This window comes from Podarcis filfolensis (genome assembly GCF_964270895.1).
Source record: "Podarcis filfolensis genome assembly, chromosome: 16".
NCBI lineage: Eukaryota > Metazoa > Chordata > Lepidosauria > Squamata > Lacertidae > Podarcis > Podarcis filfolensis.
The window spans coordinates 40,533,848-40,552,028 of record NC_139620.1 but is presented as its reverse complement, the minus strand read 5'-3'; positions in this window follow the sequence as shown (position 1 = coordinate 40,552,028).

The window sequence follows — 18,181 nt, the reverse complement described above, 5'->3', positions numbered from 1 at the left end:
CATCCACAGCATCCCCCTGATCCACTAAACTTGTAACTCTATTGAAAAAGAAATGAGATTCATCTGGCATGACTTATTTTTGAGAAACCTCTGCTGGGTCTTAGTAATCACAGTATCCTTTTCTAAGCGCTCACAGACTGTTTAATTATCTGTTCTAGTACCTTTTCTGGTATCAATGTTAAGCTCACAGGTTGGTAGTTACCTGGCTCTTCCTCCCCCCCCCCTTTTTTTTTGAAAATGGGGACAACATTTGCCTGCCTCCAGTCTGCAGGGACCTCCCCTGTTCTCCAAGAATTCTCAAAGATTATAGACAGAGGCTCTGTGAGTACATCAGCAAGCTCCTTTAGCATCCTTGGGTGCAGCTCATCAGGCCCTGGAGATCTGAATTCATTTAAAGTAGCCAGGTGTTCCCTTACTACTTCTTTTCTTATCTTGGGCTGCAGCTCCCTCCTTGCATTGTTTATTCTGTTACCACCAGGTTGGGCACTGCTTTTCTTTGGGGTAAAGACAGAGGCAAAGTCTGTGTTAAGCATTTCCACTTTCTCTCTGTCACCCAGTAGTATTTCTCTGTCTTCTCTGTTGGTCTCGTGTGGGGCACCAAGGAGAGCTTGGCTGTCTGGCTGGTGTACCGACCACCCAGCACACCGGCAGCCACCCTGTCAGACCTGCTGGAGGTGACGGCGGGCTGGGCCTTGGAGTTCCCAAGCCTACTGGTTTTGGGAGACTTCAACGCCCATGCCCATGCCACTCCCTCCTCACAGGCTCTGGACCTAGTGTCTTCCATAGCAACACTAGGGCTCTCCCAGTTTGTTTTAGGCCCCACTCATCAAGCAGGCCACACGCCGGATCTGATCTTTGGTGCTGGCATAGATGTGATCATGCCCCCCCCCCGTCGAAGTGCCATGGTCTGATCACTACACTCTGAAAGCCAAGATTGACTTCCCACTCCTCCCCTGCTTGGGTGGCGAGCCTATTTGGGCTCGCCCGCGAAGGCTGATGGATCCTGATAGAGTCCATCAGGCCTTGCAGGACCCTGCTCCTCCTGCGACTCATTAGATGACCTTGTCGGGGACTGGAATAACCAGCTCTTGACGGCCATCGCTGAGATCGTGCCTAAGCGCCCTCTGCGACCCTGTCGAAACCGGGCCCCTTGGTTTACTGAAAATGAAGCGGGATCTCGGACAGCTAGAGCGAGCATGGCGACGGACTCGTGATGGAGCTTCACGAACATCTTATAGGACGCTTATGAAAGCTTATGAGATGGCTATGAAAGCTGCTAAGAAATCTTACTTCGCAGCTTCCATTGTATCCGCTAGCTCACACCCAACACAACTTTTTAGAATAATTAGGTTGATAACGTCCTTAGGAGGACAACCAAATTTAAGCACAAATCCGACCCACAGCTGTGAGGCATTCGCGAGCTTTTTTGCGGACAAAGTCCTGTTGCTCCGCCGTGACCTCCCCGCCAATTTAGATACAGTGACTGAACTGGAGGCCCCCAATTGACTTCAGGTCCAGTGTTGGACCATTTCGATCGGATACTCCCTGCTGATGTGGATAGATTCCTCCAAGCTGGTAGGCCCACCACCTGCCTCCTCAATCCGTGCCCGTCTTAGCTGATTAGGGCGTGTCCAGATGTCGTGCAGACCCCCCTGGTTGAAATTGTCAATTTGTCCCTTGGTACGGGGACATTCCCAGGGGAACTGAAGGAAGCAGTGGTGTGTCCACTCTTAAAGAAAACTTCACTAGATCCCTTAGACCTATCCAATTACCGCCCAGTTTCAAATCTTCCATATCTGGGTAAGGTAATTGAGAGAACAGTTGCTGAACAGCTTGGTAGGTTTCTGGAGGAAACACCGGCTTTAGATCCATTTCAGTCTGGGTTCTGTCCTGGTTTCGGGACCGAGACAGCTCTGGTTGCCCTAACAGATGATCTCCGTAGACAACTGGATCGAGGCGGGTCAGGACTGCTGATCCTTTTAGATTTGTCAGCAGCCTTTGACATGATTGATCATGATCTTCTGGTCCACCACCTCACCGACATGGGGATACAGGGCATAGCCTGTAAATGGCTGTGCTCTTTTATCTCTGGTCGGGGACAGAGGATGGCGCTAGGGAGGGAGATGTCGTCACGCCACTCCTTGGTGTGTGGAGTGCCGCAGGGCGCAATCCTCTCCCCAATGCTTTTTAACATCTTTATGCGCCCCCTTGCCCAGATTGTCTGGAACTTTGGGCTGGGTTGTCACCAATATGCTGATGACACTCAGCTCTATCTGCTGATGGATGGCCACACTGACTTGGCCCCGGACACACTGACCAGATGCTTGGAAGCTGTGGCTGGATGGTTTCGTGGGAGCCAATTGAAACTAAATCCTTCGAAGACAGAGCTCCTATGGCTGGGTCGGGATGGCATGGGGATGAGGGACCAACTCCCTTCTCTTGCAGGGGCCCAATTAGTGCCATTGCCTTCCGTTAAGTGTTTGGGTGTAATCCTTGACGCCTCCCTTTCCATGGAGGTGCAGGTTACAGCAACAGCCAAGGCAACATTTTTCCACCTTCGCCGCATCAAGCAGTTGGTCCCTTACCTTTCCTACCCTGACCTGGCCACAGTGATCCATGCGACGGTCACCTCCAGGCTTGACTACTGTAATTCACTCTACGCGGGGTTGCCCTTGAAGCTGTCCCAGAAACTTCAGCGGGTGCAGAATGCTGCAGCAAGGCTCCTCACGGGGTCTCTGCCATGGGAGCATATTCACCCAGTGCTTTTCCAGCTGCACTGGCTCCCGGTGAAGTACAGGGTCAGATTTAAGGTGCTGGTTTTGACCTTTAAAGCCCTTCACGGCCTAGGACCCTCGTACCTACGGGACCGCCTCTCCCGGTATGCCCCATGGAGAGCCTCAATGTCCATAAATAGCAACACCCTAGAGGTCCCGGGCCCTAAGGAAGTCAGATTAGCTTTAACCAGAGCCAGGGCCTTTTCAACACTGGCTCCGGCCTGGTGGAACGCTCTGTCTCCTGAGACCAGGGCTATGCAGGATCTGATTTCTTTCCGCAGGGCCTGTAAGACAGAGTTGTTCCACCTGGCCTTTGGCTTGGAGCCAATTTGATTCCCTCCCCCTCTTTCTTTTTCCTTTCTCCTCCTGTGATGAGGCTGCATTTTAATATTTTAATGTTTCAATATTTTAATGTTGTATTTTAATCTTGTTTTTAAGTTGTAGTCATTCAACTTGTTTTTATTATTGCTTGTTAGCCACCCTGAGCCCGGCCTTGACTGGGGAGGGCGGGGTATAAATAAAAATTATTATTATTATTATTATTATTATTATTATTATTATTATTATTATCTCAAGACAGAGAGAAGCTCTACTACTACTTGCCTGTTCTTCCTCTTACTTTAAGAGGAAGCCTTTAAATAAATTAACCTCTCTTGCAAGCCTGAGCTCATTCTGAGCTTTCGCTGGCCTGACCTTCAGCCTGCAGCTGTTGGCTACTTGAGTATACCCCTCCTTTCCCCTTTCTTCCATTTCTTATACATGCACTTCCTAACTATCAGCTCAACTGTAAGCTCCTTATGCAGCCACACCAGTTTTCTTAGATGCCTCCCACTTTTCTTTCTCATTGGAATTGTCTGCATTTGGGCCTTCAATATTTCTCCTTTTAGAAACTCCCATCCTCCTTGGACTCCCTTCTCTTTGAGAATTTCTGACCAGGGGATCTCACCCCGTAAGTCCTTAAGCTTTTTGAAATTGGCCTTCTTAAAGTCCAGAGCGCATGTTCGACTACTCTCAACTTTTCATTGCCTCTGCAGGAGAACATGATCACTTCCTCCCAAGTTTCCAAGTACTTCCACTTCATCAATCAGTTCCTCCTGCCTGTTGGTGAGGACCAGGTCCAAGATAGATGACCCCCTTGTTGCTTCTTCCACCTTTTGGGAAATGAAAAGTTCAGTGAGGCAATGGAAGAATTTGTCAGATCTTACATCCTTGGCAGAGTTTGAGTTCCAACAGGTATCAAGGAAGTTGACTACTATATCTCTCCTTTTTCAATGTTTGGTAATCTGCTCCAGGAAAGCACCATCCAGGTCTTCAGGCTTGGCGGTCTATAGCAGACACCCACAGGAAGGTCACTGTTCTTTCCCCCCTTACAGTCTTGACCCATAAACTCTCAGTCTGCTTTCTGTGCTCCAGGTCATGGATTTCTTCAGAAGTGTACACATCCTTTATATATAATGCTGCTACTCCTCCCTTCCTGTTTGGTTACACCCCTCAATTCCAGTCATGACTCTCATCCCACCAGGTTTCAGTAATGCCTGCCAGGTCATATTTGGCTTCCTGTATTAAAAGCTCATCCCATCTGGTCAACTGTAATGTGTGCACTTGCATGATGTTCCCCATAGCACAAAGTTGAATTTAACCCAAAGACAATAAATAGTGTGACCCTGTACCAGATGATACAATTGAACCCCTAGAAAGCCTTTGGAATGAAGGAAGCTCTTAAGAACTTGTCCAGGATCATGTTCCCAGAGTGGCCAATCAGATGCCCCAGTGAGGATCCCACAAGCAGGACCTGAGCCCAAGGACTGCAACTCTCCTGGCTGCCTCCAACCGTGTAGGAAAATCACACCCTTCATGTTGCCTGTTTCAGTCCCTGTGCTGTTTTAATGGGCTTGTTTCATTGCATATTTAAATTGTGGGTGTTTATATTTTAATGTCTGTGTGACAGGTTTTTATCCTTTAAATGCTTAAAAGCTTGTTTTGCCATTAAGCAGTATACTAATAAATAATTCTATAAAGCTTTTTGCAGGGCAGGACCCCAGTCTCTTCTGGAATGGCTCTCCTGGTATGAACCTAGCTAGGCCCTTAGATCTGCTGAGGTCCTCCAGGGGCCGCCTCTGAGGAAGGCTCAGAGGGTGATGACAAGGGAGGGCAGGGCCTTTTCAGTTGTGGCTCACCATCTGTGGAATGCTCCCCCCAGGAAGGTCCACCTGGGAAACTGAACTCATTCCAGTTACTGTTATGGAGCAAGGTGGGGAGATTGCTTTTGTACATGTGGATATATGAATTGTAGGCACTTGTATGAAAACGTTAACATCTCATGTGGGTTTTCAATGGTCAAATGTGCTTTTAATGTAAACCGCTTAGAAACTTCAACTATAAGCAACTAATAAATCAGAAAATACTAATGACTAGTAGCCATCAATAGCCTTCTTCAAGTTGGTGGCTATCACAGCCTCTTGCAAGAACCGATGCCTTGGGGTGGCTCTCTAAGATTTCAGATAGGGAACTTGCCCAGCTGTGCCTGAGATGGTGGGGTCTGCACCTGGGACTCTGCATGGAAAGTGGGTGTTCTACCCAATGAGTATCGGTCTCCCCCCCCCCCCAAAAAAAAATATTCAGGTCTTTCAGGCTGTCTTGCTGGTCTGAGCAGCTCAGGGAGCTGGCCTTTGTGACTCCAGGCTGAAGGAAACCCAGCCCAGCTTGGGGAAGCAACCTCTCAAGGAAACAGAATTAATTGCAGAAAGTGTCAGGTTTTGCTGAGACTGGCCAACATCTTGAGGGAGATGACTGGTAAAGGCCTCTTACAAGGGAGCACCAAACAGGTTTTGGCTTGAGTGGCCAACAAAATGTCGCCTAAAGCAAAATCTGAGATGTTTTGCAGCTACCTTCTTGGGAGAATGATCCAAGAAACTGAAGCAAGCCAAAGGAAAGACCTTTGCCAATGCTGGTGATGTTCCTGATGTGGATTTCACAGCCTCCTGCACAGAGTTCCCAGTACCTGGGATGTTTCATTTGTCTGCTTTCTTTTCTTCTTAAAGAAAAGGTTTGCTGGGGGTAAAAGTCTGCTTCAGCTACGGGAAGCACCTTGGTTTTATTGCCCTCCTGCCTGCTCCATCTGTGGGGCCCGAGTGTCGATTCAGCTCATTTGGATTCCACTTGTCCTTCTAAACCCAAGACTGTGGCAGTTCTCTCCTACTGGGTCGCCTCCGCTTAATTGCCAGAGTCCTCAGGTGCCAGTGCTCATGAATAAACAATTGTTTCATTGGCTAAAACAAACCTGCACATTAAAAACCCCTTTATGACTGGGTAGGGGGGAAAGAAAAGAACTTTGAGCTGTTATGCAAATGGGCCTATTAAATAAAGAATATTCTTAGGTAAAATAATTATGCAGCACAGTTTCCCCTCTGCAGAAGGTGCCAAAATTTATTTCCCTGATGCCAATTATCTGCTTGTTAGCACTGGCATTATCACAGGCAATACAAAGGAGTGATGCAGTTTGTGGGAGCTCAGCACTGCTCTAGAGTCATTCCCCCCTCCCCATTTCTCTCTATTTACAACTCTGTATAATAAATGTCATTTTTCAAATGTTAAGCTATTTGATATTTAATCTATCATTACAACACTGAATGTGTCTAGGAATAATAGGAAGACAGCAACAATTGGGGGAGGGGGCGGACAGCTAAAAGGCTTGTCACCTTTTAAGGTATGGGAGAGGATACTTTAAAAGTGTTTGTGACTGGAGGATCTCAAGGGTGTGTCTGGATTTTCCCACCCGGGTGGTGGGGTGTGCTTGAAGAAAGCAGCCTTCTCTAGCCTCCAGATGTTTGCTTGTTTATAACTTGTATACACCACTCAAGATAAAATGAGATCTCTAAGCAGCTTACATAAAAAACAATTGGGGGGGTGGGTGACTATAAATTCATTTAAAAATGCAACAGCAGCAAAAAACAACAAAAACACCTTTCTAAAATATTGATAGAAACAGAACCCAACTGTATACCACAGGTAAAACTGAACAGTGCTCTCACACATGTGCTTTTGGACCACAACACCCGTCAGCCACATGTAGCCACATGATGCCACATCTGATGGGAACTGTATTCTAAAACTTAGGGAGGGAATCAGATTGATCTAATTAAGGCCTCCGCAAAACCTTCTGGTCATCCATCCAGGTACTGACCAGTTTAAGCCCCCTCAGCAACCAAAATCCACGGTGCTCCCTGGGTCAAGGGTCTTATTACCCACAGGCCTGACTGAGGAGGAAGGGTTTTCTGCCGGCGCCCACAGAGCGCCCATTTGCTCCGTTCAACGGGCAGTCAAACCAACGCTTCATTGTATGCTAGAGAGGCACATGCTGGGAGCTGAAGGTCACAGAGTAAGTTTGCTAGAGAGAACTCTGTGAGAGACAGCGCACTGTGCCCTGACGGAGACACATGTTTTCTCCTTATATAGTCTCAAACATCTTAAGCCAGACTTAAGCATGCCATTGTAAACGAATTACCCTTTTAAACCTGCCTGAACAAAGCAGCAGTATCTTTTACTCTGCAACAGAAACTCTGAGTGAGCAAATGTTATTTTTACCTTTTACAAGATTGTTTGTGTGGTTATTGTTTTAAGGGGGAGAAAAGGGGGAAATACTTAATGCATCCTGGATTACTTAAACTAAAAGGCTAATACTAGCTTATCTAAGCTTTCTTTTAAGCTGCAAAGAGATGGCACTAACAAACATGAGGAAGGCAGGCTAATATCTAATAAATATATCCTCTCTTCGCATCTATACATATCCCTACACTTCTGACTCTGGTCAGGAATAACATCGCAAAGAGGGAAGAAAACATAGCTTGGAGTCCCCGTCCCCCCAACAATAATTGTTCTCTCTAACAAGGATGAAACAATTTACATTTACCCAATTAAGTATCACAGCACCCTTGTGGGCCATTCTGTCTTCTCCCTTTGCATCGCTTAGAAGCAAATTCAATTAACAAAGAAACCTTTGGGTTTAACATGTTGTGTTAAGGGCTTTCCATGATCACTCAAGCTTCAAAATGCCAGGAACCAACATCGCTTAGCAGTCACGTTATTTAGGCAATACTGTTATGGTATCCTAACAGTATGAGATCGTATCCTGTGCAGTCAGGTCGAGCTCCAGCATTTCCCTGGAGCAGAGCGGGGCTCCTCCGCACCAGCATGGTCTGTTCTGGAACGGATAAATGAGCCTTTGCAGCTTAAACTCTCAGGCAACAATATAGGAACCAGGCCTGTCAGGTTACAGCCTCCACTGTCTGGAATTTCAGTCCGTGTTTTTTTTATTTATTATTATTATTATTATTATTATTATTATTATTATTATTATTAATGCCTCTCACCTGACTGGGTTGCCACAGGCACTCTGAGGGACTTCCAACAAACTAAAACATCAAACATAGGATGGAGACCAGCATTGTGCTACGACCAGCACAGTGCCATTCTTGGAGGTGCTCCAGGGCTGCACAACATCATTTTGCACTGAGGTCAGCCAAGCACTAAGCAATGCACCCAGTTGTGATGACCATGCGAAAGGGCAGGCTGCAAGGAAGGAGCATTTTGCAGCCTGCATTGCATCCTCAAGCAGAGCCCTTTCAGGGTGGCCCAGAGGCTGCTGACTCCCACAGAGGGGAAGGACTCCTGGAGCCCTCGAAGGATCTGTGACAACTGATGACACAGTCTGAGGGCAAAGCCATTCAGTTTTGTAGAGATCAAGATTCTGCAGCTGTTGCAGTCCTGACCAAAATGCCCAGGGCCATAGCCTGTGATATCCACAGGGACCACTTTCAAGTGGTGCAGCCTGATCTCTGTCCCTCTTGGCTTATTAAATCTAGGAAGGTTAGTCGACTGGTTGGGACCAGAGCATGGTCAATGTGCCATGGCTGAGTGAGTGGCCTCTGATGCCTTGAAAGAAGTGGTTGTATTGGCCACATTGTATGGGAGGGGGGGTGAACAAACTACTGACCCAAATGCCCCCTATGCCAACATTAATAAAATATGTTGGGGCAGGTAAGTCCTTCCCTGCATAACGAATCACATGACATGGTAGACACACACCATTTGAATGGCAATGCCCACCAACATTTTTTGAGGGGCAGACCCCTCAAATATTTTATTGGGGTGGGGCAAAGGGACCTTGGTCCCTAGGAGTTGGCTCCTATGCCCACTTTTTAGGGAGGGTGGTGGAGAAGTATCACGAGGGAGTGTTGAGCGAGTGTCTTGGAAGGGGTGTGGTCAGATCCAGAGGAGGAGTAGGAGGAGCTCTGCGAGTTGGAATCAGAGAATCCCAGGGAGGGTCCAAGCAAGGTAGAGATGGCCTATTCTGGGCCACAAGAGATCTCTGACCCCCAAGGAGGACCCACTCCTGTGCCCGCTTACCTGAGAGCAAGTCCCATTAAACACAAAGGGACTTACTTCAAAATAGGTTAATTAACTATACCCCCAGGTCCTGCTATGCAAACGCACACAAAATATCACTTATCCAAACATCAAGATTTTGTGCCCTGACCTCACCACAAGAACATCTGATTCAGATGTCCGAACAGCAGGACCTGCCTGTAAACAAATCTCTCAGCGGAAAAGCAGCAAACAGCTTTAAAGAAATCCATTTGGTCTTTTCCTTCCTTGTTACGGTAGCTTTTTTGCTGGCTGGAGGCAGCCATTTCAGGTGGCGCTCTCTCTGCTCCCCAGCTCCTTTCCTCAGGTGCAATTTCACACACACACACACACCCCGCCTCCCCAGCTCCGGCTGCCAGCTCTCCCCTCCTCCGCCTCTCTTTGCAGGATTGGACCCCATATCCTCCAACATTTCTCTGATGAAAATAGAGACGTACTATTCCATAACAATAATTTTACTATTTATACCCTGCCCATCTGCATGGCTTGCCCCAGCCACTCTGGGTGGCTACCAGCATAAATAAAAACATAATAAAACATTCAACATTAAAAAACCCCTCCCTATACAGAGCTGCATTCAGATGTCTTCTAAAGGTTGTGTGGTTACTTCGGACTTCCGGGTTGGCGCCATCGCCGAATGGCGGACTCCCTCCGAGCTCCGGAGGGAGCCGGCTCGGCAGGGGCTGGGTTTTACCGCACCGGCGATGCGGGGACCCTTAGAAACCACGGCCACGGGGGCCGTGGACTTGGAGACTCGGCTAGCACCGCTAGCGCCCTCCCGACTCGTGAAGGAGCCTTTTTAAAGGCTACGGATCGGGTGCCGGGGAGAAGCGTGGTGCTTTGAGTCCTCTGCCATCCCTGCCGAGCGAAGCCGCATGCCATCCGGCGGAGAGCGCTGACTTCTTCCATTGAGAATTTGGACTTTTAACAACAACCCGTGAGTAAATTGGAAATCGGGTTTAAAAGAAGAAAAATTTTTTGGATTTGAGACGAGCGGGGGGGGATCTAAAAAGGAAGTCAGTCCCCCTCCCTATTGTAGACATTTTAAAACAAGGATTGGGAAGCCAAGGCCCAAAAAGAACGGTATCTTTGCTAAAATCAAGAATTCCATGATGGGAAAGTACAAGAATTGTGCTGGAGGAAGAATTGAAGGAGAAGGAAAATGCACCCCCCTCCCTGGGAACCGGGGCGATTGAGGAGTGAGCCTGGTGAAAAGAGCCGGTGATTTTGACAGCTGTCAAAGTAGCTGTCAAAGTCGGAATTTTAAAGAGGATTTTATTACAAGGACCTTGCTGGTCAAATTTGTTACAACTTGATATAATTTGTTAAGACTTGAATACAAAATGGCGAAAATACGGAGAACAATCGGATTTTTGGAAACAAAGTTACAACAACCCCCCTAGAGGAGCTTCGGGACATTACAAAGATGGGCGTAAGCCGGGAAAAATACAACACTTCGGAATTTCACAGAACTGGTTATCTCCTGGGAAAGCTGCAAAACTGAAACTGAATCTCGTCTACAGGGTGTTTAGACTAAAAGGAGACAACAGAATACTTTACTGAAGAAGGAAGGGACTGAACGCAAGTTTTTGTTCCTGAATAACAACAACCCATGTAGAGTTACTAAACTTCTGAATAAGAAAGTTTTAGCAGCGGAACAAGAGGAAGCTGGACTATAACCTTGAAAGAACAATGGGGGGAATTTTATAATTTGACATTTTTAAAGATTTAGGAATTAATTTTTAAAAAGTAATCCTAAAAATGGGAAATAATTCTGCAAGGAGTTGGGGGAAAAATGGGATTGATGGACTTAAGACTTCCAGGCTGGAAACATAGATTGGAGGATAAGGGAAATTAAACCGGGGAAGGGGAGGGAGAATTAGAATCCAAAGGCTTGCAACTATTTTCTGAATTGGTTTTCTTTTTTCTAATATATTTCTTATTTTTTTATACTTTTATTCTGTGTGCTTTTACTTTAATGGGAAAAAAGGGGGACATTGTGGAAAGAAAAGGGGGCGGGCTATGGGGAGAGATCTTTTGCTTTTTTTTATCAAGGGTGTTGCATAAGGTTTGTATAAATTTAAATTTGAACAATGGGGTATATAAATTGTGCTTTAAATCAGAAACAGAACTTGTGGAAACAACAATATGAAAGGGGAATACGGTAGGGGTGGGGGAAGGGGGGAGTCCCAGAAAGTGGATGTTTGAAAATAAGGTTCTGAATGTATCTTCATAATTTCTTTTCTTCTCTTTCTGTATTTTGGAAACTTCAATAAATATTATTTAAAAAAAAAAAAAAAAATAAAGGTTGTGTGGTTACTTGTTTCCTTGGCTCAGGGTCAGTTAACTCCATACCCTCCAACATTTCTCTGATGAAGATAGGGACGTCCTGTTCAATAATAATTGTTGTTGTTGTTGTTGTTTATTTCCTGCCCATCTGACTGGGTTGCCCCAGCCACTCTGGGCAGCATCCAACAAATATAAAAAAAATAATTAAGCATAATTAAAAACTTCCCTATGCAGGGCTGACTTCAAATGTCTTGTAAAGGTTGTGTAGTTATTTATCTCCTTGGCTCTGGGGTCTCATAACTCCATACCCTCCGATATTTCTCTGATGAAAATTGGGAAATCCTAAGGAAAAGCAGGATGTTCCAAGATCAAATCAGAAACAGGCTGTCACTGGAAAATAGGGACACTTGGAGGGTATGAATATTGCTTTCTATATGTTGCCATATTTGCTAACATGTTGTTTTCTTAGGTTAGGTTATGAAATTCTTGTGATGGCTAATTTGAGAAGTGTTTCTGTTTTCTATCTTGTGAGTTGCTCTGAGCCACCCCAATATCCGAGCAAGAGGCTCCAGGGGTGTGTGAGCTTTCCCAGGGTTTGGTTTCCTTGGAGCGAAGGTCAGCGAACACTGTGGGACAGATGGTTTCTGTGAGGTGTGTGTGTGGTTGCTCACGAAGATAACAGCCAGGACTCCAGCCTGTCTTTTACAGGTTTTATTGGGTGCAAAAACTATGTACAGTGCAGAAGTCCAAAATCCATGTCTGCCTTAATCACTAGCAGATTCTATTGTTCTTCTCAGTGAAAGGGGAGAGGGAAAGGCCTTCCATTAGCTACCTCCATGTAGCTCTTGCAACCTCACTCATTCTTTGGGGTGCTGATGGGAACTTAAGTGGCGAGTCGCCCCCTTGACAAAGAAACCAGTTTACCCTTACTGGATACAGGATCACAGGCTGGGAAGGATATCATCCAGACTGACACCCAAAAAAACCCCATAACATTATGAATGAATGAATGAATGAATGAATGAATGAATCCTGATAGTGAAAGGGGGATGAGAAGGAAGAATGGTAATAAATAATGCCCTGACTGGCTCTTTATAAGCTTCTGCCGGTGGGTCTGCTCTCAGCTAAAGTGAGGAGGACCACAATTTATAACTTAATCCCCTCTTGCAGCTAAGACAGAAAGGAAGCAAGGCTACAACTGCTGCCATTTTGACCTGAAAGAGTAAGGATTGCTGCTGCTGTGTGTACACATATTTTAAAATTATGAGCCACTGTTTTCACAAAATGCAAAGCAGTCCTAGTGGCCACAGGGAGCTCTAGGGCTCCATATTAAATTCCCTGCTTGCCCCCCACCATGCCCATCAAAACCCTTCAAAAGGAAAAGAAACTCAGGTTGTTTCCCCATCCTTAAAACAAAACAACCACCGTTCTTTCATTATTGCAGATTTCTGTATGACAAAACTAAAGACAGGTTAAATTATCTTAAATGCAACAATCACATTATTTATGTTAATTGTCATTCTTTTGTAACAGAAGGAAAAATTAACCTTGCACTGAAAATAACTAAAGCTCTATGAGAAAGGATTTGCTGGGGGCTCCCTTTGGGGAGTGACAGGCAGGTATAAAGAGTGCATGTCTGTGAACCAGAGATGGGGAAGGAGAGAAGATGGATGGTGCCGGATCATGGCAGTTTGGGGCATTTTGTCAGTCTATTGTGGGTGCAGGCTGAAATCATAAGAAGGGACCCAGAAGATGGCCTCAGGTCCATGGGGCCCTCCCTTTTCAAGCTGCGCCCATCAGCCCATTCACACATTATGCAGAGACCAGGTTGACCTGGGCCAGGTAGACACACCCAGCAGGGCAGGTGCTACCAAGTCTGGGACCCTGGAGTGGGGGTGGGGAGCCCGATATGGGAGCCAGGAAGCTCAGGTTCATCACTTTCACCTTTTCAGCCTTGACAGGAAGCAGCCCCATCCCACTCTCTAGGAAGAAAGAGAGGTAGGGGCTGGTCCCCTTTGAGGTTGGGGAGTCTGAATGAAGGGTGGGGCGGCAAACTGCTTGAACTACTAAAGCAAAAGAAGGGCAAGAGGATGTGGGGGGAGAGGAGGGGGCTAGCAATTGCAGGGGTGGGACTGGTTACATTAAAAAGTTTTTAAAGCTGCTGGCCTTGTTGGCTGTTGGCAAAGTGTTGCATGAGATGCAAGTGAAGGAAGGGGGGAAGATAAGAAGAGGAGGCGTGGGAATGAATATGAAAATAGGGTTGCAAAGGGGGCTGCGAAATAGGAAGGGGTAGTTGCTTCAAAACTGGAGGGCATGTAAAAAGGGTGGTTAGTAGTTGAAAGGTGGGAAGGTCCGGGGGTAACCTTAGGGGGTTGTAGGATATTGGCAGTGGGGGTTGGTGGGAAACACAAGCAGCTTTGGCATCCCCTAGAAATCTATATCTCTGTCTCTGTCTCCATCTCCCAACTGAAGAGAGCCATTCACACATTTGATAGAGTGAGCTCTATCCCTTGGAAGCAACCGATAGCCTTTGGGTGTTTTTAGTGGCAGCAAACTGCCATGCCCAACCCTCTGGTAGTTTTTAAAATCAAGGGAGCAGCCGCAGACAGATTACGGGGGGGGGGGGAGCCTCCCTTGGTGTCATCTCTTTTCAACCACTTATCCAGTGAAATCACTCTTTGGTGAAGGAGTGAATCATCATCATTCTTGACTTCCACTGTTTTCTAAGGCGGTGGATCAAGGACACCAAAACCCAGATGAAATGTCCCCATCTTCTCCACATTCGTAGATTTTTTAACATTTCTGTAACCTGCCCTGGACCTAATGGGGAGCTGAACCGCCAAAAAAGTCTCCCTTCCCCAACCTGGTGCCCTCACCCCCAGCCTGCATGGCTTTCTGAGGCTGGGTGGGGGAAAACACCCTGCTGTGGAAGGTGGGTGGGTCCTGCCGCCCAGAACACCTGGAAGCCGGCGGGTGGGAATGGGCTCTGCTGAGCTGCTTTCCAGTGATTCCAGGAAAGCAGCAGAATTTGAAATCACACGTTGTCAGGTGGGTGACATCCAGGCTGCTGAACTCCCCCCCCCCCGCTTCTCTTCTTTCATTTCTGCCCCCCTCCTGAGCAAAGCTGGTCACCAGCCGATGCTCTGCTTTCTCCTTGTGATTTCCTCTGATTCGCAGCTCAAACAAGGCGGCATGAATAATGGAGTGGGCTCCCTTCTTCTCTTCTTGCCTTCAGATCCTCAGAGGATGAGTGAGGGCTCTTGTCTGCCTCATTAGTGGCTGTTCAGCCATTTGATTTTTGTAACAATGAGGCTCTCTTGCCAGAATTTTCATACCTATTTGCGTCACGGAGTCAACACCGAGTCGGGTTTTTTCCTGGCTCCCCATGAAATTTTAATGGCGTAATCTGCATACTTCTATATTTCAGTGCCGCTCGCTCGCTGGCTCGCCTGCCTCGCTTCGCCTTCCCGACAAAAAACGGGGGGATAACGACCACGAAGACCCACCGACTGCACGGCAGCGAGACCCCATCAAAGGGCCCATTAATAACAAATGAGCTGATTGGGGTTGTAATGAATAGGAATTGCCTCCAGCATTTGGTGTTTTCAGAGAGCCCCAGATGGAGACAGAGAGGAGAGAGAAATCCAAAATTGTCGGTGCCCAATTAGGGAGAACTTGTTCATTATTAGTAATCATGGCTTGTCGTGCGGACGGGAAAGGAGAGCAGCCAGTGAGCTGCACTGTTGCTGGGGTGCAGCAGCAGCCCCATTTCAGAGAGAGAGGAGGGGCAGCCTCGGAGCGTGTCCTCCAGCTTCCCTTGGCAGGGAGGGGAGCCAGGGGCCCATCTAGGGCAGCATCCTGTTCTCGCAGATGCCCCAGTGTGAAACCCACAAGCAGGATGCCGCCGGCACAAGAATGCTCCCCCACTCTGCAGAAGGTGGGGTTCAGTGATGTCTCTTATGCCCTGACCCTGAAGAGTCCATCATCTCCTAAGAGCACCTTGTCATGATTTCTGTTCACCCTGCCCAGAGGACGTTCTGGTGGGTGGGTGGCTGTCACTCCCAAAAAGTATGAAACTGCAAAAAAAGCCCAAACCAAAGGGACACCAAAGTGGATCATTGTAATACCTGTAGGACCTTTGGGGGGGTTTCTAGGGGCCCATCTCATCCAGCTTCATCTTCTCACAGTAGCCAACCAGGCAGCCACTCTCCCCGCTTGAGCTCCCCAGCAACATGTGTGCAGAGACTTGCAACCTCTGAGCACCCAGCCACATGGTCGTTTGTCCTGTGACTTCTAGAATTTTATGTTGATCTTTTTTATTTTATTTTATTTTATTTATGCTTTATTGAAAATAAAGAAAATATTACCAACAAGCATATATATAGTAGAAACAAAAATACAAAAAAGTTAACATTTGTTCTCTATACATTCTTTTTAATTTCCCAGTGACTTCCCGCCACTGATATCTGTGTGTTCCCACTCATCTTGGAAGAGTCCTGGCTCCTTTTGTATATGTCTAATGTTTGTCTGATTCTCAGGGTTACTGGTTCTCCAATTTTCTGACTCTGTGCCACAAATGGGCAGGGCTGAAGAGGGAGACAACACAAAAAGTGGGCTATTGATTATAGGAACGGGAATGGGATTTCAGGGACCTTCCCCCAAGTAAAATCTGAGCAAAAATCACAAGTCAGAACACCCAGCTCCAGACCAAACTGAAAACAGGGCAAAGAAGTACGGACTGAAGGGAAAGTTTGTCTGGGCCCTGGCAGTGGATAGATAGCAATCGTGACTACTGCTGCTGCTGCTGCTGCTGCTGCTGTTGTTAAATTTATTACGAATCCTTTGCCAGCAGTTCCCAGGACAGGTTATAACAATTAAAATTCAGAATTAAAAACATTTGAAACATATGGATTCACAAGAATAGGGATAGTTCCTGAAAAAAACACATCTCAGGTGCCAAACACCAGAGGAAAGAGGTGCATCTTCAGCATTTGCCAAAAGTTGTATAATGAAGAATCCAGATGCACTTCTGTGGACAGGGAATTCTACTTGCTTTGGGGCTGCTGCAGAGAAGGCTATGCCCCTAAAGAAGAACCTGCCCTTTCCCAGGCCATCAATCCCCCAACTTCTGAGGGAGCAGAAACTACCAGGAGGCTCCCCATTTGTGAGGTGCTCTCCTCTGGGATATTCACCTCCTGGCTTCTTCGTTGCATACCTTTAGGTGCCAGGAGGCGAAAGCATTCCTCTTCTCCTAGGCCTTTGGCTAATTAAACAATCTTAAACTCTTGGTGGGGGTATTGTTTTTGTTTGTTATTCTGCCATGTGTAGGGTTGCCATAGGTCCTCTTTTTCCCAGACATGTCCTGTTTTTCAAGACTAAAATTTCTGTCCGGGCAGATTTTTAAAATTTGGTAAAATGTCTGGGGGGTTTTGTTTGGTTTTTTTGTTTACAGTATCCCAAGAAAAATTTCTAGTGCATTAGACTCCGATCTAAGGTACCCGGCTAAGCTAGTCTGCAGCAGAGAATCACAACAGAGCAGCATCTTAAACTAGCTGTGTACTGTATAAGGACCTTCTCTTGTGGCTGAACTAAAAGAACACTGGCTCAGCTACAAGATCTTGGAGAAAGAGTCTGGAAGGGCAGGAGTTAACACCCCCCTGCCCTTAAGAAGAGACCATGTTAAAACAGTTTAATAAATTGTTCTGTGCACAGTTATGTTCACAAAGAAGCGAACATGAGCCCAAATAGTTTCATGTGGCAAGTGAGGGCAATACGTATTATTATTTCAGACCCTCCAAGTGTTCCTATTTTCCAAGGACGTCCCTGTTTTAGAGAAGCCGTCCTGGTTTCTGATTTGATCCTGGAATGTCCCACTTTTCCTTACAATGTCCCTATTTTCATTGGAGAAATGTTGGAGGGTATGAATTTATCCAAGTCCTGAGCCGTCTGAAGGCAATCCTCTATAGGGAAGTTTTTTAAAAATGCTTAATGTTTTATTATGTTTTCATATATGTTGGTAGCTACCCTGAGTGGCTGGGGTAACCCCTTAAGATGTGTGGAGTATAAATAGTAAAATTATCTTTACGGAATGGGACGTCCCTATTTTCATTGGAGGGTGTGTTATTTTGTTTTTGAAAGTTACGAACATTGCTACTAGCAATATATCACAGCTTCTATAGCCTACATATAGTAGGGATATTTAAAATGAGAGTCGTCAGAGCAATCCATAGTTAAAAGTACAAGTCAACAAATGTGTCCTCTTTTTTGCTCTTCAAAATATGGCAACCCTGTGTGTGGGATGTATAGCTAGAGCCATCAAGTCCAACATTACCTGTTTGCTAGAATGTGGCCCCACACAGAGGAATGTGGCCCCACACAGGGAGGAGTTCCTGTCATACCTGTTGGAAGCTACTTCCCCCGAGTGTGACCAGGTTGATAGGCAGGACCCAAGTAAAGCCCAAATACAAGGGCTGGGCACACAGCCACCTCTCTTTGATGCCACACCCAGTGGCGTAGCGTGGGGGGTGCAGGGGGGGCCGGCTACACCGGGTGCAACATCTGGGGGTTAGGGTTAGGGGGCGCAAATCCACGGGTTAGGGGGCGCAAATTACTTGCCTTGCCCCGGGTGCTGACAACCCACGCTACGCCACTGGCCACACCTCCCTTGCTCCTTCTTGATCCCAGTGTGCATATGC